At 38.7% G+C, this 24,299-nt stretch overlaps 1 protein-coding gene across 1 annotated transcript in view; it reads right to left on the minus strand.

The window, feature by feature from the left end:
* SH3GL2 (SH3 domain containing GRB2 like 2, endophilin A1) overlaps positions 1-24,299 on the minus strand; it is a gene marked incomplete at its 5' end in the record, with an annotated part of 105,234 nt that overhangs the window by 60,324 nt on the left and 20,611 nt on the right. The window lies entirely within an intron of this gene.

Below are 24,299 nucleotides of genomic sequence, written 5' to 3' on the forward strand. Positions count from 1 at the left end.
TCATTCTGCATTTGTTCTTGTTTCTTGCTGAAGTTACCCCTCTCCCTACCTGCTGGAGATGTGGCCTGCAGAATGAGTAAGGGCTGTGCAGAAGTATCTCTGCAAGGTTTGGGGTTTTCTTTGAGTATGAAAGGAGAAGTCAAGACCTTTCTTCCCTTCTTCCCTGTGTGCAGTGAGTTTTCTGAACTAACATCAAATGGATTATCTAGCTGTCCACCATAAGTGGCTACACCATTTAGAACACATAATGTGATTTTGAACCAACTCAGCAACACTTATTTAAACCAAACTGAAACAAGCCTTGATTAAACAAGAGTGTGTTCCGGAAATATTGTGGTTCTATGAAAACAGTTTTAAAGTAATCTTAAAAAAAAAAAAAAAAATCAAATATAATTTGCAGCAAAGATTATAAGAATTATTATTACTTAATGGAGGTACAGCACTAAACCCCCAATCCTTGAAATATATTAGGTTATGGCGGCTCCTAGACCTCTGCAATAAAACCATTATCTTTTTTAGGATGATGTTTAACAGCAGTATGCAGAACATCAAAGAGACACTCAAAAAAGAAGATGAACATTTTAAGGTGAAAACACATCGCCTGGGGTCAAGATTTTGTAAAATGTGGTAGGTGCATTTTGGCCCAGCTGCATTTATCTGGTGGTAAAGCCAGCTTCAATCAGAGGCTCTCACAAGCAAGACTGCTTGTTGGACTTTACACAGTCTACCAGAACTTCCTAACCTTGGAGTTAAAAGGCTGAAAGGTCAGCTACACTTCTAATATGGATTAATCTGATGATGCAGTAGGCTTTGTAAAAATGGTTGTATTAGTCACTTTTTAAGTGTGAGGGGCTTGACACTATTTCATTCAGCAGCAATGTTTCCTTTCGTGTTCTCTGGTTTCAGATTTAGGGGACAATGCCCCAAAGCACAGAATCAGAGACGTTAAATAAAGGTGCAGTAAGGCTCTGTTTCTTCAGTGGTTTAAGACTTCTAGCACCTGTGTGAGCCGACTTGGGCAGGACGTAGGAATGACAACAAGACCATGGATGAAAGACAAAAAACAAATTTAATCTCAATACCTTACGAACTGGGGAGTCTCCGCAGCAACGCCTGGGCAGAGGGACACAAGCAGGGCATGCAGGCACTGCAGGGTGGGAGAAAGTCCTTGTTAGCAGGAGCGCGTGAGCTCCGACTTGCTGTTCTTGCCTGCTTTTCAAGGGTTCAAGCAGGCGTAGTTTTCTACTGGGCTTTGATCTTCTTCAACAACAAGGCAGTGATCCCATGTATGCTAGATAAGGTGTCCCTGTCCATCCCAGGCTTACATTGTGTAAGTGCAGATATTCTACTTGCAAGCACATAAGGCTGAACAACAATTAGTGTGATATATGTGTTGTCCAGCACCCCGGGTGCGAGTCACTTGAGCATGTTTACAATCCTCCTCGCCAATCTTCCATTACTTTCCCACAGCATCTTATATCTTAATGAATGCTAATGTTTGCATATTTTCATGTCTGAGTTACTGAGTATGTCAAAAGGGAAAAATGTTCAGCACACACCTAGCTTCACACTGATTAGCTTTAATAAAAGCTAACCTTCTAAGAAGGTCTTGATACTAATAGCAAATAAGAATCCTAAGGGCTAACTTCAACTGTTGCTTCTGACTTTGGATGGAGGCAAAGGGTACAAAGCAAAGCTGATTTTGACCTCTAATCTTCTGCACAATTTCAATAGCATCCTCACCAGGTAACACCCACTAACCTCCAGTGAAAAAAAGAAAAAAAAATTGCTCCTGAAAAAATGAGCAAAAAAAGAAAAGACATCAATCCAAAACTTTATCACTGAAAACCTTAACATGAATAAGAATGAAGAGACCGGTTTATCTCTGAAGGTATCTACCTGAACTGTTATATTTAGGACTTTTCTCCTCAATGTCCATCCAAAAGTATGTCCTTTGAGGAGAAGAAAATTTACATTGTTGTAATTGTATTCTAAAGAGATGAGTTTCTAAGATACTTACAATAGTTGAAAAAGACTCTGCTGCTACTCTGTACATTGAGAGTCTGATATTTTCTAAGTAATCTTTGGGGTCTAAGTAATTCTTTAACGAACAATTCTTGTCAGTACCAATATAAAATGAAGAACAGTATTATTGCAAACAGACAGTTAATGGCTAAGCCAAACTGTTTCTTAACAAAATCAATGTACATGTTAATTCCTACGAGGGCTTGTTTTATTGGAAATACACTCATGATCTGGCCAATATGGCAGCAAGTGGGAAAATGCCTTATACCTATATGCTCCTGGAAAATAGAGACGCTCACATACCAAAGACTTAGATAGTTTTGTGTACCATCTGTTACCGAAAAAGGGCACCGCTTAAAAAAAAAAAAAAAAAAAGAATATTGCATGTTTTTACTGAAATGCCCATGCAAAAATTGAGTACATTAGTTAAGTGATGGACAACTATTTTCAAGATCTGCATCAGTTCCATATTCTCTCAGATAAAGTCCAAGATAATGTCTTTAACCTTCAGAGACCTAGATTCATTGAAACATGCTCTAAAGACCATAATACTCTCCCCACTTCCATGACTGAGTTTTAAGGGAAGGAACTGCTTATAAACCATTATCTTAATTGAGCATTTGGCATTTGCTACTCACATTGGTACAAAATACCCACTGATACAGCTGAAAGGGTATAAAAATGAATTTAAGCATTACTATCTGTAAGAATATACAGCACAGAAAGAGAGTGATAGATTACAGTAGGAAGAGAACAGCAGAGAACCTGGGTCCAGACATCCCATGGGAATACTGAGATGGGAACTCAGGTTCCTGGTCTTTGAATTTGCCTTTACAGCAGTTATCCTTGCCACTGGCAATGTGACTATGCAGCTTCACCTGTTTCAGGTGAAAGTATGTGTATTACAAAGCCCTATTAGACAGTCTGGCCTGGTGTTACTGTAACGTGCTGTATGAGGTACTAGGTGTTATGCAAGATGTCTTACTGCGGCAATAAAACCTTAGCTGCTTCTTAAAGCTGGTAAGAACATATCAACATCGGGAAACTGGGATTCTTAGAATACTACCAGCATAAACATGAACAAAGCACTCAAAGCCAAACCCACATCTTCGAGACCCAGAGCTAACCCAGACACATAGCATCACATAACAGACATGAGGAGTTTGGGTCTTAATTATCTGTGAAAGCCCTGAAGAGAAGGCACCACCAACAAAATAGCTTTTCTTTCCAGATGTAACTAATTAGTACAAAATACGTGCCATTTCATACCTGTCATGATTGCTGTAAAGCTGTGGGCAGGTCTGCACTTAGTCCATGAAACGTGCATTTTCATGCTGTATATACTACTACGGCACTTTCCATTAGAAATGCCAAATACAACCTAGGTCAAACTGCCTCAGAAAGAGATAGTTTTGGCCATGGTCCCTTTCCTCATTAAAGGAAAAATGCCACCCTAAAGCAAAGCAGGGCAGCACTGGCACTCACTGCTGGGAGCAGGGAGGCTGCTGGTCAGGGTCTAGCAAACTGCAGCCCAGGCAAACTCTGTCCTCCACATTTAAATCCAGAGTCAGCTTCAAGGATGCTGACTACCATTCAGCTGAGTTTTCACATCATCAGCCGTTTGAAGTACATATTAAAATATTTCCTGGCCATCCACATATGCCATGTGCAGCCTGCAGGTCCGGGGCATTGTGCTTTGCAGCTGCAGAGCGACCTTATACTTACATTGGCGTGACTTAGTTCCCAAGGATGTCTCTCTCAGCTTGAAGAAAAGGATATCTGAGGTCATCACCTCCTCCCTGAAGGATTAATGACCAAATATGAAGTCACCTACTCCTTAGTTATTCCTCCTTAGTGGCTCCATATGGAAATACGCCATCCATCACAGCAGCCAGCAGTTATGGAAGCCAGTGCTGAACATAATTCACTTAAAAAATAATGTACAAAGTAGTGCATTCATCTGTTTTATAATGATAAAAAAATTCAACAGAATAAAAATTTAATTGTTAATCATATGATATGTACAAACAGAGCTGTGCATACAGGCCAATAGCAGATGATCTTTCCATACCTGTTCACTTGCATTTAAAGGATGAGGTGAAACACATTTTTAAAATTTCACCATATAAATGTTCAAATTTCTTTTATTCTAGAGTAACACCACCAAAAGACACTGTACTAGAGGAAAAATGAGCACTTCTAAGGACACACAGCATGAGAGCAGGAGGCGAAAAAGCACCACATACTAGTCTTCAATGTTTTTCAGAAGATAGGTATTTTAATTTTTCCCTGAAATGAAACAGATGCCATCATTCTCCTAAAGACAGCTCCAAAAGAAATAGAATACTTTTCAAGCCTCCCTGTCTGCGTAACCTTAGCTACACATCATGCTCTTCTGCAATACTCCATGTGCTAAAGTTACTTGACAGACTTGTTTTGGAATATTCAGTGTCTTTAAAAATCAAGTAAAAATAAGCTATTTTCTGCTGACAAGTGCTGATACTGTTCAATCATCTGAAGAATCCAGCACAGTGTTTAATTACATAACATTGTGTCTCCACCAAAAGGTAACTCCTATGATCACGGTCCGTCGTTGCCATGTTCAACTGGCAAAAAGCCACCCACCCCACTTGAAGGGGGACATTACTCATACGCAATTTCCAAGAGACTGATTTCTTAATGAGTTCCTGGGGCCACCTATTATTTAATTTCAAATTCAGTGATACAGTTGATGATCATAAAGGGAAAACAAGAGAAAAGAGACAGAGGTCCTTCTGACACTTGTTGAATGGTTATTTTTAGAGAGTTCTAAGACAGGAACCTGCTTCTTAATCTATAAATATTATAGATTATTATTATTATATATTATTATAAGATCATCAGAGTTGGAGATGATTTATTGCTTCTGTTTGTTATGGATGATACGTGAATAATCAAATATAAGGTCAAGTACTTGTAGACTTTCTTTTTTAAAACCAGATAGGGAGATACCTGGATGTCAAGAGCCATTTACTATTCTGGGTCTGTCACAGATCTGGAGTTTCGCAAAGTACATTTCCTTCTTGCAAGACACTTATAAGGATAATATTCACTCTGTGATTAAATGAAATATATGTGAAAACTAATGCAGAGTTTAATTAGCAGATTGACATTCTTAACACAAGCTGTTTGTTTACATGCAGTGTCTGTTTATCTGAAAGGGAACAACTGCATTTGGACAGTTTACCAGGGATTTTCACTAATACAGATGTAAGTAGCTGTGAGATAATCACACCTCTGTTTTTATCCTTATATCTCTGCCCCATTCCTCCAGAAATAGATTTTATCATGCCCACAACAGTCTATAAATAAAATTTCTGTTAGAGTGATCCTGTCTGGTGATAAGTCTATGCGGCTTAACTGAAACAGCGATAAATGTGCAGGTGTCTATGCAATCATGACAATAGTATCAAAATGGAATCACGGAATCACAGAATTTTCAGAGTTGGAAGGGACCTCTAGAGATCATCTAGTCCAACTCCCCTGCTAAAGCAGCATTGCCTAGAGCACATTACTCAGGACTGCATTCAGGTGCGTCTTGAAAATCTCCAGAGAAGGGGACTCCACAACCTCCCTGGGCAGCCTGTGCCAGTGCTCTGTCACCCTCACCGTAAAGAAGTTTTTCCATGTATTTGAATGGAACTTCCTGTGTTCTAACTTGTGCCCATTGCCCCTCGTCCTGTCACTGGGAACCATTGAAAAGAGCCTGGCTCCATCCTCCTTCAACCCACCCTTTAGATACTTGTACGCCATAATAAGGTCTCCCCTCAGCCTTCTCTTCTCCAGGCTAAAGAGTCCCAGCTCTCTCAGCCTTTCCTCATAAGGCAGATGCTCCAATCCCTCAATCATCTTAGTTGCCTTTCGCTGGACTTGGTCCAGCAGTTCCCTGTCCCTCTTGAACTCGGGAGCCCCAAACTGGACACAGTATTCCAGTTGTGGCCTCACCAGTGCAGAGTAGAGGGGGAGAATGACCTCCCTCAACCTACTGGCAACACTCTTCCCTATGCAGCCCAGGATTCCATTGGCCTTTTTGGCGACAAGGGCACATTGCTGGCTCATGGATAATTTACTGTCTACCAGGACCCCCAGATCCTTCTCCTCAGAACTACTTCCCAGCAGGTCCGCCCCTAACCTATACTGGTGCTTTACGTTCTTCCTCCCCAGGTGCGGGACCTTGCACTTGCTCTTGTTGAACCTCATTAGGTTCTTCTCTGCCCAGCTCTCCAGCCTGTCCAGGTCACGCTGGATGGCAGCACGGCCCTCTGGGGTGTCAGCCACCCCACCCAGTTTGGTATCATCAGCAAACTTGCTGAGGATACACTCTGTCCCCTCATCCAGGTCATTAATGAATATATTGAACAATATTTGACCGAGTATTGACCCCTGGGGGACACCACTGCTTACAGGCCTCCAACTAGACTCTGTGCCGCTGATCACAACCCTCTGAGTTCTGTCCCGCAGCCAACTCTCAATCCACCTCGCTGTCGCCTCATCTAGCCCATACTTCCTCAGCTTCCTAATGAGGATGTTATGGGAGACAGTGTCAAAAGCCTTGCTAAAGTCAAGACAGATGACATCTACAAAAAAAAACCAAAACACTCCACTTTTTAACAAATCCAGGAATTACTAAGAGTACTTCCCTCTCTTTCTCAACTTGAAATCTCTTAAAGATGAGGGCTGAAATATCAGTAGCAACTTATTTTTCTCTGTTAAGGACTTCACAAGTCCAGGAGGGTAAAAATGATGTGCTAGCAATCTGAATGTCTTGGACTTATTCTACTTTCTAACTCTACAGATGAAGCTGTAAGAGCAATAACTGTATAAGAAGGATTTTCTCTGCCTGCATATCGGTAGCAATGGTACACCTTTGCCAAGCAAACCGTGCTTTTTAGAGTTGATTTCTTCTACTTGCATATAAATGGATCTGGGTAATGCCGTGTCCAAAATCCTGAGGGACCTCTGCATGATCCATTTTCCCACTGAAAGCAATAAAGAAAAAGTCTTTAATTTTAATAATGTAAAATACAAATCCTATACAAAGGATACTTGCACAGGAGAACTGTCTTAATCATTTGGCCCAAGTAAATTGCCTATCCCATTGTCTCAGTTTCCTTATCTGTGAAAAACAGATAAAAAAATTTTAAGATGCTCCATGGGAGGCACTGTAAGTGAAAAATACTATTGCTCTATGAAAGAATTTGTAGGGCTAAATCTCCTGGTCTTCTATGAGGCCATTTTCTCTATATCCTTCCCCCCTTTTTGAAAGCAGCTTTTGCAAAAATGCTTGCATGTGACTTCTAGAAGAAATTTGCATTTATCCACAACTATTCATGGACGCAGTGGAAATTATAGGCAACTTCTTAATGTAAAGCAAACCGTGGGTGAAGTTAGACTTAACAGATGTTATGCTTCACATGTTCCTCTCAGAAAAAGACAAACAGCTATTGAGTTGTGCTTTGTGGGGCCTAGCTACATGAGCATGATAAAGAGCATAGGAACAGATACATAAACTTCTTGCTTGACTGCATTTGACAGACAGGGTACCTTTTTTGGTTACAATATCTGGACACATTGACGCATATTCTGTAAACTGGTCTCCCTCCCAGTCTCATTCCCCTCCTTCTATACTGCAGCAGATGTCTCCAAAACCTGTTTGAAAGGATTGTTCTAAATGCACAGGGTTAATTGTAACCAGCTGGGCCAGGACACAGTAGGCATTTAAATACCTTGTGAGGAAGCCAAAACATTAGACTTCCTTTTTTTTTCCCTCCTTTTCTTACTGTAGTTACTGCTAAAACCTGCTTTGCTCCTACAGATGCCAGCAGGCTCTGGTGTCCTGTGGAATGAATTGTTCATGATGTTTTGCTGAAAAGGAAAATGTACCAATCCACTCATCTGGAGACCATTTAAAGTTCTACTACACACATGAAGCAGAGCGAGCTCAATTTTCAGCCTTGTTTGTTCTTCTTCCCGTGTTTCACCTTCCATCTGCAGCCGGGGTTCCATTCCATTAGCAGCTTTCCAACCCCTAGAGAATGGTTAAGGGCAGGGAGTAGAGAAAAATACTTTCAGTAACTGCACACTTCGATGGCTTCAGTTAGGCTTTTATTACAACACTAACATTTAAGAATCTTTGGAGAGTCTTGCTTAGCATTAAATAACAATTTTGTACAATGAAAATCATATGGCAGTAAAATAATTTAAGCAAGAGGTGTTACAAATGTTGACTGCCTGCCCTTCCCCCTGCCCCTGGACAGAAATCTTCCAAATATGACATGGTCAAACCAGGTAGGGTAACATCACATCTCACGGCCATGTCCCCAGACGCTCAAATGATTACTTGTTCATTTGTTAGATCTGTTTCAGGAATATGGTGTAACATCCCCATTTTGGTGACTGAAAGACCATGAAGAAGAATAGGAGATGTGGACATTGAATCCTGGAAGCCTCAAGAAGAATTCTTCCATTTTCTGAATGAGTGTTATAAGGCCTGGTAAGAGAAGTGGTACAATGAATCCACCACAAAAAGAGGGATGACCATCTGAAAGTGAGTATAAGATCAAATCTTCTAACTGCGGCGAGGAAGGAATAACGATGCATTGACCGCTTCAGACAGATCAACATCAAGATTCTTAACCCCAGTTCTTCTGAAGTATAATCAAGGTGCTCTGCTACTAAATTGCCTAAAGGCTACAATTCAGCTGGTTATCTACAGAATCAGAATTAAAGTCACTGAGAGTTTTTAAAAGCCAGTAAAAGTTTGGATGCATTCCAGCCTAGGGGTAAGCTGAACAGGATTTTTCAGCATTTCAATTTTGGAATTTCAGGGACAGATTTCAGCTAAATCTGCTACAGGATCTAGCTGTAAGGTCAAATGGCCTGCAAAACATATATTATTACCATTTTTATTGGAGAAAAGAATCTGCCTGATTTTTATTTCTTAAGGTAAGTTTGAAGCCTGACATTGTTAAGTAAAAAATCATTGCATTTAGGATGTCAGAAAAACAAACCATAAAAGGCAATTTTAGCTACCTTCCAAAGTAAAACTACACAACTGTATTATAAGCATCTCCTAACATTGAAATGCAGCACTTTCACAAAACTTTGTTAGTCAAGAAGTCATATTACATAGAGAATTTCAAGATGAAATTCAAGATTCTCTAATGAATTTCAAGATTCTCTAGACTCAGAGAATGGTAAAGCTATGCAGGAATAAAAATGGCTTATAAGTTAATGATCTGTTTTGCCTGATTTGCCTCAAATGAAAAATAACAGATGCCTGTTTCATTAATGATTTTGATTGCCATTAAAGCCTGAGCTAAAAGCTCTTTAGACAAAGAAAGTAAGACTGGCCCACAGAAGAACTGGAAGTCAGCCGACAGGGAACTGTGGCTTATTCTTACTCACTTTGGACGAAGCAAAAGTCATGATTCCACTGAAAACTAGTGATGACTTATTGTCCAAGACCAGTGCAAACTGCATCTGAACAGACCAGGAAGAATCAGACGGAAAACCAGCCTAGTGACTGAGACATACCTTTTTCTGCTCTTATTCCTTATTATCAGAACATAATGCTCTTCCAGTGTATCTACCATTTCAGATCATTTTGGATTTACATTATAATGCACTGTGTAACTATCATATTTCTATGAAATCCTAAATTTTTATTCAAACTTGATGCTTAAGCAGATGGCGCGTTCCTGTAAGCAGTTCAGAATCACTATTTTTACCACCTGAGAAAGGGCTATAAGCATTTACCCCTTGAAATGACAAATGTAACAATTTATGAAGATTCATTGCTAGGAGGCCATGATAATGTGTCTTGTAGAAAGAAAGTCAGACTGGAGAAAAGGTATAATAAGCAGATAAATGTCATATATAACAATGACTAGGTGAGATACTTATTTTAGGTAACACAAAGGTAAGCATAATCAGAACGACTCATTAAGAACACATGACTGCAGATCTATATGCATCTCAGCTAGCAGCTGTTGCCTGATTAATTTAGCAGCTAACAAGAAAACTTGATAGTTTGTAGTATGACAATGATTTATTAAGGGTTCCAACTTTTTATTAAATTTATTTTGCATTTGTTGAAATATTGCAATTGGCCAAGCAATAAATTCCATATCACTTTCTCTGTATCACATTTTTATTTTGCTTGACAAAACTTTAAGTGTCGCAAACATGCACTTTGTTTTAGTTCACAAAAAAAATAATCATTACATAACAAATGATGGATCCTCTAGTATAACTTATAAGCACGGTAGGTCATGCTAGCAGTTAACACAGTAGCTATGGCAAAAGGTTTCTTATTCTAGAGCACAGAGATTTGTTTGTGTGTATCCATAATGTTTTAAACATGTTCCTCCTTGTCCTTAATTCAAAACACATAGCTAAGTCCTTAGATGGCACAAAGTCTGGATCTCAGAGGAGCCTCAAAAAGACTGTATTAGAAGATGATGCTAGGATGCTACATATCTCTAAATTTCACACCACTGCAATAAAAATGTGTACTTCTGCCTTGCTTTTCAACTATGATACATGCTTGAATAAAAAGCCTACGGAAAAGAGTGTGCCTTCACAGAGTCTTGAAAATATTACAAAACTCAAAAAATCTGCATAAAAAACCCAAAAGGTTCTTCTGTAGTTCACAGAAGCTATAAGGAAGCTCAGGATGGGTACACTTAGTTGTATAAGCAAGTAGTTAAAATTATTCACCTAACAGACACTCCTTATTGCATACACTCCAGTCGTTTCACAGTATTACCACATTACATTATGTAATGAGGAACTTCATTAGTATTTCTTCTGCCTATGGTTTTCTCTGCAGAAAGTGGTAAAATACTCATTTTGGGGGCATGGTGGAAGATATCCAAATATCAGGGTAAACTGGATTCCAAGATGAATGATTGACATCCCACTCATTTTCCAAGTGGAGAAACTGAGGGAGAATACAGATGATTTGGTTTGCTCTTCTACATAAAAGTCAGCAGCATGCCATTAATAGATTCTGATCTTAAGTATGAAACAAAAGTTTTTTTCATCAGTTGGGTTTCTTTGTTACATATGTCTGCATAAAGCAACAGAGATAGGTAGCTTGTGGTATACAAGCAGATTTCAAATCACTGAAATTTGGGAACATTGAATAATCCTATATTCAAAATAACATTACATGCTTTTAAAATACCCAAGTTGCAACAATCAAATACATTTCCAAGTACTGGTATATAGCTGACCTAAGTATGGAGACACTGAGATGACAATGATAAAAATTGACTTTGTGACTTCTGCTGGTAAAACCAAAACCCCCATGGAAAAAATAATGGGCTAATGAGTCTTTTTTTTACTGTCCCTGTTTACCCAAAAAAGGTTAACTGTGTGAAGATAAGTGCAGAAATAACAGAATGGCACCCACTGAAAGAAATCTACGTGACATACTATTTTAGCAGCTACTATGTTGTAGGAAAGCACAGCTGACAGGAACATTACTTGCTTGTCTGCATATGTACAGAAACAAATCAGCAGCAAGCAAAAGAAAATACAGGTAAAATATTATGTCACAAAAATGGTGTCCTCCACCACTTCACCAGCTGATTTAAACTCAGAGCTGCTCACCGTCAAGTGAATAAAATGTCCACAGTTTTGCACACTTACTAGTCAGGCAAGGTCTTACTGAAGCCAATGGATTTATTTCTTGTGTAAAGACTGAATAAAGGCATCAAGATTTACTCTACAAAGAGAAGTTCAAACATTTCATTAGTACTTTAACCCAAAGGACTGCATTAAGAAGTAACATTTACACATTAATTTTTCACAAATTATGTGAAAATTATCATTTTCATCTCTATTTCATTCAACAGAACTAGTAAGCTTGCTGAATGAAGCTAGTTTTACTGTCTGATAATTGTTCTTAATAGCATCAAATCAAATACATTCAAAATCTACCTTTTCTACTTAGAAAACATGACTCAGAAAAAGTATTATGGTGTCCTTAAGAATTATAATCTAAGAGCCTCCTACAGCCCACCCTTCTCTTGAAGGCTTTATAAGCAATGTAACTCATAGCATACCAGACCATACCGCTTTTCACACATCTGTAGCTCAGCTTGAGAGCTTAGCACATAAAGGGGGAAATATATCTGAAATACATCTCCCAAGCAGAGGAAAATATTCCTAATCATACCTTTTTAAATTTAATAAAAGAAGTTAAATTTTACTTAAAGAGCTGACAATTCTTGTGAAAGTGGTTTACCTGAAAGTTTAATTTTCATGAAAAATAAAAAACATAAGCAGAAATGGAGTTTTATTGAAAACATTTTAACCCTGCTTATTTACTCCTATGTACCAGCTCTGCTGAAGATGGGTTTTGCACGGTCTGTGCATTAATTTCCAGTGAACATCACTAAGCCTGCACTAGGAAAAAGAAAACCCCACAACCACACAAAAAAAACCCCAACCCTACAACCCCTATCCAAATGTTGCAGAAAAAAAAAAAAAATCATCAATCTTTCTTGGATACAGTTGTTTATGTCTGGAAAAGAGACACATACCAAGCTCCATGATCACTGTGTATTCTTATCAAGTAAAGAATGCCAACTACTAGCACAGCAGAAAACAGAGGACTGCATTAGTGTGACAAGATTGTATAGGTTTCCTTCTTCTCCTAACTTCTCCTTCGGTTATGGTTTTAGCTACGATGAAAATCAACTAAAAATCCAAGAAAATGAGAAGAGGAAACACCCTCTTGGAGCCCTGATTCATATGCAAACTGGAAATTAAATAGGAGAAGGGAAGATTAAGACTTTAAAACTAAGGAGAAGTCATCACTAACTGATAAGGGATTGATACAAGATCCATGCAGTTCCTGCTGTAAAACATCATTTCAAAATGAAGCCGCATCGGGAAATCAAGAAAGGAGATTCACCAGTGGCAATAATCATTTTAGGAAATTAACATGCAAGAGCTTAGGAAGACTACCAAAGCCATTCAGGAGGAAAGCTATTTTAAATCACATATATCTCTTTCATTGGTGGAAAAATGTTTTGGGTATACACACAATAGGTTTCACAGACTCACAAATAAACCACAAAAATAGTGTTTACACCTTTTTAAGTCTAGAAAGCAAGTAAATTATTCCTAAGATGTACACTTTCCTGTGTTCCCCTAAATCTATGCTTTAATTCAAAAACAAATCATAGAAATCCTTTGGAGTGGATGTTACTGGTGTTTTTCCATTTTGATACAAGTTGACACAGAGAACCAGAGACGTAATGGCATCTTTGAGATGTCAGGTTTTCCAGGGATTTTGCTTTCGGCTAGCCACAGAGATTTCAAAGTTTATCCTTCCTTTTTTTTTTTTTTAAAAATAAGCATAAATTTTTGAAGCATAGCTTTGCATATACTTTACTAGAGGTTGAGAAATACTGACCACTATTTCTGTCAATTTCCATCTGCTTCACAAAGATCTACGAATGTTTATTTCCTAAAAACAAAGAAACAAATAAAAGACAAAACCTATTAAGATGACAGATAAAGAAAAGGTCTCAAGATTAATGACATAATCATAACACATCAAAATTAGAAGCCAGCTGAACCAACTTTATGTATTTGGCCCAGATTATCAGACTGCAAATTAATTTTTCCAGTACTGTTAGGCACATATCAGAGTTTTACAATTTCCTATTCACTGGCACGGATAATCTCCAGGAAGCTTCTGACGAACACATGCTTATTCCAGAAGCTGCAGCAGTTAAATAACAAGCTAAGACAGCTGGGTTCAATTTAGGTTGCGGATTACTCATTCACTCAAAAAGATAACCACTCTTAGGCTGCTGAAAGCCAGAACTGCTGCTATTACTGAACCCAGTTGCTATGTCCAGCTTTTCTCTATTTAGGACATTAAGGAAATACTTCTAAAAGGCTACTATTTTCCAGGAATAAAAAAAAAAAAAAAGACACAAATTCAATTTCTGAAAAATGACAATTCTTTCTCCAAAATAACTACTAGTATTAATGCCCCAGATTTGTATAAATTAAAGAGCTTAAAAACACAGGAATTTGACATTTTCAACTTTTTGGGCAACGTTTTGCATAAATCTCCTATGTTTTACTCTATAACTGATTTGCCATCTTCTGCCTAAAATCTCTGCACATAGAGGAAAGACTTTGGGAAGGAACTATTGTTACAGATAATGGTATCACTTTTTCTTATTTAGTTCATAAATGCATTATAGTAGGAAATAGCAGGGTTATTCGAGGGTGAGTGTGGCATCTCAATCTATGTACTTTCATTTTCTGGCTGTCTCAATTTCAATTTCTATCTACTTCTTTCCTGTCAGAAATCTCAGTCAGTTACATCTTGACTTGCACAAAAGCACTGAAAGATTCTCTGCCCTATTTTCCATGGGATATTTGGAGAAATCCATATTCAACGTATAAGTCCTAGGGTTTAATATGATTCCATATAGACTTAAAATCTCTATCTAGTTTTTAGTATAAAGTAATCACTAGCCAATTTCTGATTTTAGTGATTTTTTGTTGTTGTTTTTCCAGCTGAATACAGTAAATGGGATACCAGATTCTGCTGAAATACTTAAAGACAGCTTATGGTGAATTGTGTTGATCACTTACTCATATTTGCCTCCAGGCATTTCCCATGTGCCTAACACATAACTTCACTAGACATTTTAATTTATCAAGAATCTATTTCCGGGTGTAGGCGTGATCCTATCAAAGGTAATTCCTCAGAAACTCTTGACAAGGCAGAAGAGGGAAATGATCAATACTGTCACAAGAATATCCAACTGCTTTACTGCAGTTTGATTTATTTATTTATTTGTAGAATGCATTAACCAATTTTGGAGTGACTGACTAAAACTATTCCAAGGCTAAAGCATCAGTTCCACACAAAAATGGGGCACCTGTGCCCTAGTATATTTTTGACTGAGACCTGAATCATTCCTTGTAAAATTTCTTGCACGATCAAAGCCTAAGTGATGGCATCTTTCCTTATATGGACAGAACTTTTTGTGACAACTTCAGCTTCTTCTTTAAGAGTTTTCACATCTTCACTACTTGACTCATCTTTTGTTTCTTCAGGCAACCATGATAGTTACTTTTGGAATATCTTATCTGTAAACCGTGTCACCTCCATGTTTGCACACTGATGACTTGTATTCAAAGCATAGATTAATAGGTCAGCATCTTAAGAATCAGAGTGCCATCATACCATCCATGAAAAGTTAGAATACCACTTCAGTGCAACTGTGACTTGCAAAGTTTCTGTATATTTAGAAATGGAAACAAATAATCTTTGCAGTATTAACTGGTTTCTGGGTCTGAACCTGAGAATCAGTTAAACTACAGTATGATAATGATTTTTTTACCATAAGTTCTTATTTTTCATTTTTAAGTTCTGGTGGCATTTCCCTGGAAACACAATGTGTTTAACAGCATCTGCATAACAGAAGCTTTTCAACACAGGGACATTCTGTTTCATACAGAAGCAAGCATATTCATGACATAAATAAGCAGCTAAATTCATACCAATGTACGCTCACAGGTAAGCATTAAAAGATAAGTAATCCACATCCATTTAAATACCGTGCTTTCCCCATGCACATTATTATTACAGCCATCGAAGGTTCATCCTTCAAAACATGATGAACAGAATTTCTACAAGATCTGAAAGCTTTTGAAACATTATTCACCATCTATTAGTAGTTACTGGAGGGCCACGGCTCTATCCTTGCTTATGACTGCAATGGAAATAAACCTGGGAGAAAGTAACGTTTGCTGTACGCTGGTAACTTGCTGCCTACTGGTTAATTGGTTGAATTACAGTAGTATAGCCTCAGATTCCTTGATCTTTCACAGTATTCACACTGGTATTATGATCCGTCTCTGAAGCATCCTTTTCTGGTAGATTAGGAACCAGGAGAAATGACTCAAGGGAATAGCAAGAGCCCACAAATTTAAAGGGACATTGTCAAGGCTGATAAGTTGAAATAGAATTCCTTGCTTCGTATAGTCATTACAGTAGTGCTACATCATAAGACGCTGTAGTTGTAAGACACATACTTCAGGAACACAGTATTTTGCAAGTAAGTCTACAATCATAAGCCAGTGCATACCAAATTGCAGAAAAAAAAAAAAAATATATATATATATATAAAAGTTTCCATACACAAGCTCCTTCCAGGAAAAACATCTTTAAACAACATCCAAGCAGTATAGTATCCTGCGGTAAGAATCTTTCAATTCCTGTTTTTGTTATTCTTTTAATTACGAGCAAAAGTCTTGTAAGCAGCCTTTGAACACTTTAAAGACATACTTTGTTGCCTTAAAAAACAGTGCTTAGTAAAGGAAATAAGATAAATGAACTGCAGAAGAGATACAAAATTCACAAATACTTGCAGCACTACCTGATTTAAGTTCACTATTAATAAAAGGATTTTTAAAACATCAAACAGCAGTGCTCATAAAGCACAAAGAAAAGAGTTTAAAAATCCTTTCAGGGTTCATTTTTAATGACAATATTTAAGTCAAACATCCAGGAGTTCAAGAGTCTTTATTACTGGAATATCATATCAGCTTTTGGTAACAACAATGCTCTTAAATATTTTTAAATTATAATAGAAAATATTCTATATTTAAGCAAACAGAACTGGAGACATGTCAGGCAAAATCTGGGTCTCACCACAGTACACGAAAGTTTAGAAATGGCAAAACATTGACAACAACTATTTCACGGTGTCATCGTGGTAACTAAATTCAAGACAGTGGAAACTTTCCATGTATGCAGCACTGTAAGTAAGTAATAATAATAATAATAATGAAAAAACAGACTTTATGTTAGATGCCTTGGCTCCTTAAGAGTTGTCCTTAGCATCTTTCATAAAAGGCCATGTGAAATGTAAGAGTCCTTTCTAAATAAATGGATAAATACAGTAGTGCCGCAGCACAAGCCCAGCTGAGCCCCCAGCCTGTGTCTGAGGGACATTATGCAACCTACGGATAAGCCGTATACAGCTTATCATACCCCGTGACTAAATAGAGTCTTACTTCCTATCAGGCAAGATCGAGAGAATAAAAGTGGCTTGTACTACTTTATGAGCTGGCAATGAATCAGTTCAGGAGGGTAGGGGGCACGACTGCCCGACAAGGGCTCATAAGCCGTGATGTCTCCAGTCAGGCGACCTCCGGCAGGCGATCTGCTGCCCGTGCCTCCTGGGACACAGCAAACAGCAGCGTTATCTAAGCTCTGTAATACTCTTACGTCAACTTGCAAAGGCCAGGCACAGGCTGAAGCACAGCTCCCTCACCCCCCCACACCCTCCCCCCCTCAGCGCTTATAATTGATAGTAACTGAAATTTGTTAGGCGAGGGCCTGACTCGACGCCACACTGCAGTCACTAAGCAGCTCCCAGCTGCCCACACGGGGCTCGGGATCTGATGCCGACGGCTCCCACGGCGCAGAGGTCTCCATGGGGGTCCCAGCGCTGCTCCGCAACAATCGTCCCCCCACCCTGAGCTGCCACATCACACCAAACACAGGGAAAGGAGGTGCTCACAGTGGGAGACACAAGAGACTAAGTGCGTACAGGCACAGGCGTTGCAGACATCAAAGGTGCCATCTTTAAAATTCTCCTAACAGCTGCTGAAACTCTTTTGCTGATGTGCTGCTCTACACCCTAAAAACAGACTGATACAAACAAACAATGCAGCTCTTTGAAGAATGAATTCGAAAGAGTTCAGGAGAGTTCCCTGAAGTCCTAGCAGGACAGAATGTGTTAATTAGTGTTACTGACACAGCCTCAACAGCATATTTGACTATTTGGAGATGAGAACAGTGACAAACCCTCTACAGTAAAACCATGTTCAAAGTACAGCTCATCAGGAATTGAACGACTTGTGTCTCTTAGAAAAACAACGGAGAGGATTTTCTGCTCTCATCGTTCCAGGGTTTATACCTGTTTGAGGCAAACACCAATAAAAAGAGTGCAACTTTTTTTGAAGGGATGGACAGCATGATTCAGCTCTGATCCATTAATGACAGCTCCTTCCAATACTCCATCTCTGCAGCGTGTACACCAGCCATAACCTCAGCCAGGGAGCCTAGGGATCCAAGATTAACCTGAACCATCTTGCACTTTTAGTCACAGATGTTCCTCATTTAGCACCCAACAGTCAGCCACAATAGCAATCACCATTTAAGCAGGATCCAGAGCCAAGGTCTCTGGCAGAGACTGTAACAATTCTTCCCCCGTTTACATGCATATAAAAATAAATTTATTACTTTACACTAAAAAAGTGAACTTTTAATTTCAATACGCAATCTTGAATGTGAAGTTCATTCATTTATAGACAGAAATGCAAAGAGAGGCAAAATACTGCAGAGATGTACTTTTTTCCTCTATGAATCCTTGCAGGAACCAGTATTTATCTGACTGCAAATTCCCAAGTGCTTCTGCGTCCAAGCTATTAAAGGTGAAAAAGTGAAGGAATAGCAAGCATATGAAATTGTAGCTGTGTTTTCTGTACCCTAAAAATGCAATGTCCAAACAGCAAAGTATTATTAACTTTTTACTGTTTTGCAAGAGTGTGAGGTTTAAATGGAAAATAATATTGAACAACACACTTACACTGACGATGTCACAGTTCCCCTCAGGGCAGCCCCAGTTCACATCACTATTCAAAGCACTAACCAGTCTTCTAGTCAGCACAGAGAATACTCAAAATATTAGGACATATTTTTTAATGTAATAAAATGCCAGTTAAATAATTTTTTCCCTAAGACATTTCCCGGCTACCAGTGGACATTTAGATCCCCACACTGTGTGTCTGTGCTGCCAGGCCCTCTAGGTACACCAGAGACAGACCATGGCATGAGATGCCTGGGGACGTTGGTAAAAAATAAAAATTCCTTCATTTCTAACCAGCCTACACTGAGTCTAAGACTGATCTCCCCGTCACTGAAGACAACTGCAATTTTCCCTACCACTTTCAATTACAGAAGGGATCCAGCCCTACATGACAGTAACATTCTTTTCCCTTTCCTGGCTCTTGTGACAAGCAAGTAGTCAACTGATGATCCCAGATTATTTTGTTCACAGAACGTACTGAAATGACAGTGGACATCTTGAACAAAGACCTTGTGGGCTGAGAGTGCAAAGTTTTCAGAATCAGAGCTCAAGCTTAATTTTGAATTATCCTAAGATACCATACACGATCATACTGAGCTGAGTGAGCATCTTTCTAGGGGCCATCTACAAAAACTTCTTTGGTACCTTGCACAGTGTGTATGAGTACAGGACTTCCACAAATGGGAAGTTGTCCCTGCTGTCTCCTACCACTTCAACCCATCAGAAGTCTAAGATTGATTTCAGCAGCCTAGCGCTCCTGGTTATGAATTTTTTATAAGCTCTAATGACAACTTATCTCTGTCAAAGAGATTTAGCAGGATCTAAAATGACAGGGGTACTCAACACTGAAATCACGCAACTTGCCTTAAACATCCTGCAGACTTTCAGCAAAGAAATCCTGGGATAGGAGTCCAAGGCATCACTACTTCCAGCTCATTCATAAGCCAGCTGTCACAAGGTGGCAAGGCAGAGAACAGGCTGCTATAAACTCTTCAATTCCCTTTGAACTACTGGCAACAGTCTGCACTGATAACTAAGTAAAGAGGGATGGTATGTATAACATAACGGCTCAGAATAGTCTCTTCCCTTTTCTGTTACATCAGTTTCACCTCTTTCCTAGTGACAGATGATGCTAAAAGTTAAATCAGAGAATAAACAATTACACAAAATTCTGTTTATTTTTTTTGTCTGGTTTTAGCCTGCAAAAGCAAAAATTAATAAAAATTAAACCCACAAGTACTTGGCTGAAGCTCTGGATTTCCCCACTGAAACAAGTGTTTGTCATCATTGGAAATACAGATTATTTTGTCCATCTAGTAAGCAACCGATGGTGCTATTTTTGAAACATAAATCTTCTCATGGAAAAAAAAAAAAAAACATAATAGAAAATAAACCTTTTATCTGTTGCTGAAAATGGTGACTATTTTCCACCAGCTCAACAGTACAAATTAGCTAAGTTCTTGTTTTTTTGTTAAAAGCAAAATATTCCTCTGTGTATTTGTTTATGAGAAGTTTACATGATTCCATCAAAAATGAAAATGAGCTCTACTATAAAAAACTAAAGAACCAAACAGTGAATGCTGCGTTGATAGAAAGAATTCAACTTCCTATTAAATTTCATCGGACTTCACTGCCATGGCAAGAATTAATCTTAAATGATAATACTGCTATTATATGCTATTACAGTGACCAGCTTATTTCAACATGCTCACTATTACATTTTTAGAGAAAAGAAGATGTCTTTGATACTTCTGTGAACACTCTGTGTTTTCCTGTATGCCTGTGTCTTTGTACACCATCAAACCAGATACATGAACAGTAGTACTGGATTTGTCTTCCACCAGCTTATTGCAACATGAGTATGCCAAGACAGATTTCTCAAAAAGTCTGAACTTCTTTCCTTCTCTTAGCATGTGTTGTTAATGGGTGCAAATCAGTAATTTTCTCAATGCCTCTTCAAGACTAGCATCAGGAAAGTAAAGGAAAGATGGAACACAGAAATACAAGATTTCCATCAGTCTCCCACTTGTAGTGGACATTTTAAATATTTCTGAATGGAAAAGGAATGTAAACTAAACAGTGTTCTGCTGGAAGAAAGGTAAAAGTAGCCTACAGTCCAGCTTCTCCACAGCGATCTTTTCTTAGGCTGAAATAAAACAAAAGCAAAAGATGACAGTAAGTGCAGCTTCAAATTATGGAGAGGTTGCAGGGGAGCAATATGCTCTGGGACAGCAACACGTAGCACACTACACTGGAAACCACCGACTTGACTGAAAGTGCTCCCAGCCAAAAAAGGCATCAATGTTCCAACATCACTGATATCTGCGCAAGTAGGCACAAATTAAAGAACAGCGGGACACTGCATTTTTACATCAGCAGTGTTCTGGGGAAGCCTAGAAGAAATGTGACCTTGTAATGTCCCACAGACAGGCACCATTAACATATTGATGCAAATTTCAGGTCAGTACTGGCTTTTCAACTGAGTATCTTCTGTGATTCCTGAATTGCCAAAGCTCAAAATAAATATATTTATGTAGTCTCATCCATAGAGCCAACAAATCAATACACTTATTTTTACTGTCTCATTTGAAAACTCCCTTGACAAATGGAGTAACCTTTTTTTTTTTTTAATTTTCCTCTACCTATGGACTACAATAAATCAGAACTCATTTAACCCTTAGTTCACTGTTAATTCATCTACTTGGCATAGCAAGTACCTAAATCTGAAGCATGCACACTGAGATTTGGGTATCTGGAACATGACTGAAATGTAAAATGGACTTTTCTATATAAAGTCAGACTACAAAGTTATTATTTTATTGATGCTGTTGAACTTCCAAAATACCCTGCAATTCATTTCCCTTTCTATCTTAATCAGATATGCTGTTCCTACAAAACACAATTATCTTGAATCTTCCATACAGATCCACTTTCTTCAGATTCCCTTTGTAGACCTCCACATAGTTTAGGGGGAAGAAAAGCAAAGAAAAGACAACAAGCTTGAAAGCCTCTAACAATGAACAATACCTTTGACACTGCTAGATTCTGCAGAGGTTAGTGCTCAGAAGCAGTTTAAAATTATTCACTAAATTAAGTTGTATTTGTACTTGCTGCAGACTAAAAGCATGCAATACAACAGTTACCATGGCTTAGAGGTGCTGTGGCACTTTGATAATGAGCATCACTGCACGTGTCAGAGCCTGAGATGTGTCAGAACTTTAGCCATCATCGCGTCACAAAGACATTCTCATCGCACAAAACAAGACTGAAAGACCAATTGTCATTGCTGTAATTTGGACTGTACAGTCAAACGTATTTGTGTGTTACCACACATGACTCATTTCTTTACTAATTGTTTACCACCATTTCCTAAAGTTACTTGTGTGAACATGAAGGGGATTACTGTGGTGTGTCAGCATATCCTATAATGATTGCATTCCCATCTGGAAACATATCAGCATTTTCCCTCCCTCAGACCAACTCTAAAAATGTGTATTTTTTAACCCCAGCATTTGTGCTTTGAATGCTTGTGTTTCTCCCTTCTAGACAGCTTCAATCAAAACTGAAATTTTCAAGAGGTCTTTTTTTCTGTTCCTACGACAGCCGTTATTTATACGAAAGGACTTACTCAATATCCCTTTTTTTAGGAAAACAAGATCCCCAGTTCTCATATTTGCACAAGTAGAGAGCTTCCACAGGCAGTCCTGAGAAGAAGGTTAATAAAAACTTTTATATTTGATTTAAAATGCCGTGAGGCTGCATCTACCAGTCTTGCCCACTAATCCTCACTGTTGTGCTCACCTTCAACCTGTTTTTGACTCTTGAACAGTGTTTTCCACAGTAATACTCCACCAAAGCCTTCTCCTTTTTTTCCCCCAACGGTAATTCTGCTACCACTTGCATCCCTGATCCTGAGGGGTCCCTCACTTAGCAATCTGAATCAAAACCGACTTCGTTGTCTGAGGCAGCACCAGGGCTTCAGGGAAAGGCCCACAGGATGTGGTCCTCTCTGCTATTACTTAAGGAGGGACAGAAATCCTCATGATGTAAGCTCCCTTGCTCTTACAACGCTACACCCTACTTGCTCACAAGTAGGCTGTGGTTTGCAGTGTTACTAGATTACTTTCCTGCTTTCAAAGTCTTTCACTTCTAAATAACCTGTTCTACTCTAAGAAACTGAAGCTGCTTAGGAAAGAGCAGCAGACAATCAGTGAAGCCCTGGCTTAAAAAATGCTTGCAAACGCAAACTGAAACTTCTGTGCCCTGATCAAATGCTTATAAGGACTTTATGTCTACATCTTCTATATCACACCGATAAATGTTGCAGTCTATCAACACTTGACAAAAATTTTGTGAAAATTTGTAGTTCTCAGCAAGAAATGCTCCATTCTATAGCTGGTGTTAAAGCATTACTCCTAAATCATGTGATTATTTATTAGCAAACATTTCAAGTATTTGTGTTTTGAATATTCTTCAACACATCAGAAGTACCTCAAGGAAGAACCACTTATTTGAGAACTCAAGTTCAAAGAAAATCACTGGGCAGAACTTGAAGTGGAAAAATAATCTATTTTCTTCCCCAAAAATATGCAGAACAAAATTCTATAATATATTACAATAAAATAACAATAAACATTAGGATTTTAAGAGCTTAAAAATTTCCATGCATCCTCTGTAGTTGGAAGGAATTAGGCTACAGAAATTACCTATACAAAAATGTTTGATATGTTATGTATAAATACCTACCTCACAAGCTTCTCTTTACTTCAACGTATCAAAATCTTTCTTCCTAGCCTTAAATCAAAACCTCGAGCCTAGACGAAAAATTTGAAAGCATAACTGAATGGTTCAGGAAGCATGACATTTTTGTCACCTGCACTGTGCCTGAAGACCAGGCCCTGCATCCTTTAAGAACATGGAGATCTGGGCTGATCTCCAAGACATATGTAGACACTGTACCCCTAAGCAGCCTTCTGCAGCCTGGTCTATCCCCCAAGCCAGCCATAACTCACAGAATCACAGAATGGTCAAGGTTGGAAGGGACCTCTGGAGATCATCTAGTCCAACCTCCCGCCAGAGCAGGGTGACCTACAGCTGGTTGCACAGGATGGCATCCAGGCAGGTTTTGAATGTCTCCAGAGTGGGAGACTCCACAGCCTCTCTGGGCAGCCTGTTCCAGTGCTCTGCCACCCTCAAAGGAAAGAAGTTCCTCCTCATGTTTAAATGGAATTTCCTATGTTCAAGTTTGTGCCCATTACTTCTTGTTCTATCACTGGGCAACTAGTTATTGCTTCAGCCTTTTTGGCCAGCATGAGTGACACTACATGACCACCCTCCTGTCCTTCCTTTTTTGCACACAACACTTGAGGCAGATCTACACTGCATACTTGCCCTGACACAGCTCTCTAAGTGTTGGCCGGGAACAGAGTTGACTCCTGACCTCCAGGACTCTGCCAAAAGAAGCTGTTTGCACATAAGCAGCAAAGCAATTTTTTCCTCTATAGTTTGTTTTACTTGTACAGGCTTCATCGTGGCTTTAATCACGATAGTATTGTTAATACAGCAATCATGGGTATTTCCCAGGGTCAT

The sequence above is a fragment of the Vanellus vanellus genome (assembly GCF_965231255.1).
Source record: "Vanellus vanellus genome assembly, chromosome: Z".
Lineage (NCBI taxonomy): Eukaryota > Metazoa > Chordata > Aves > Charadriiformes > Charadriidae > Vanellus > Vanellus vanellus.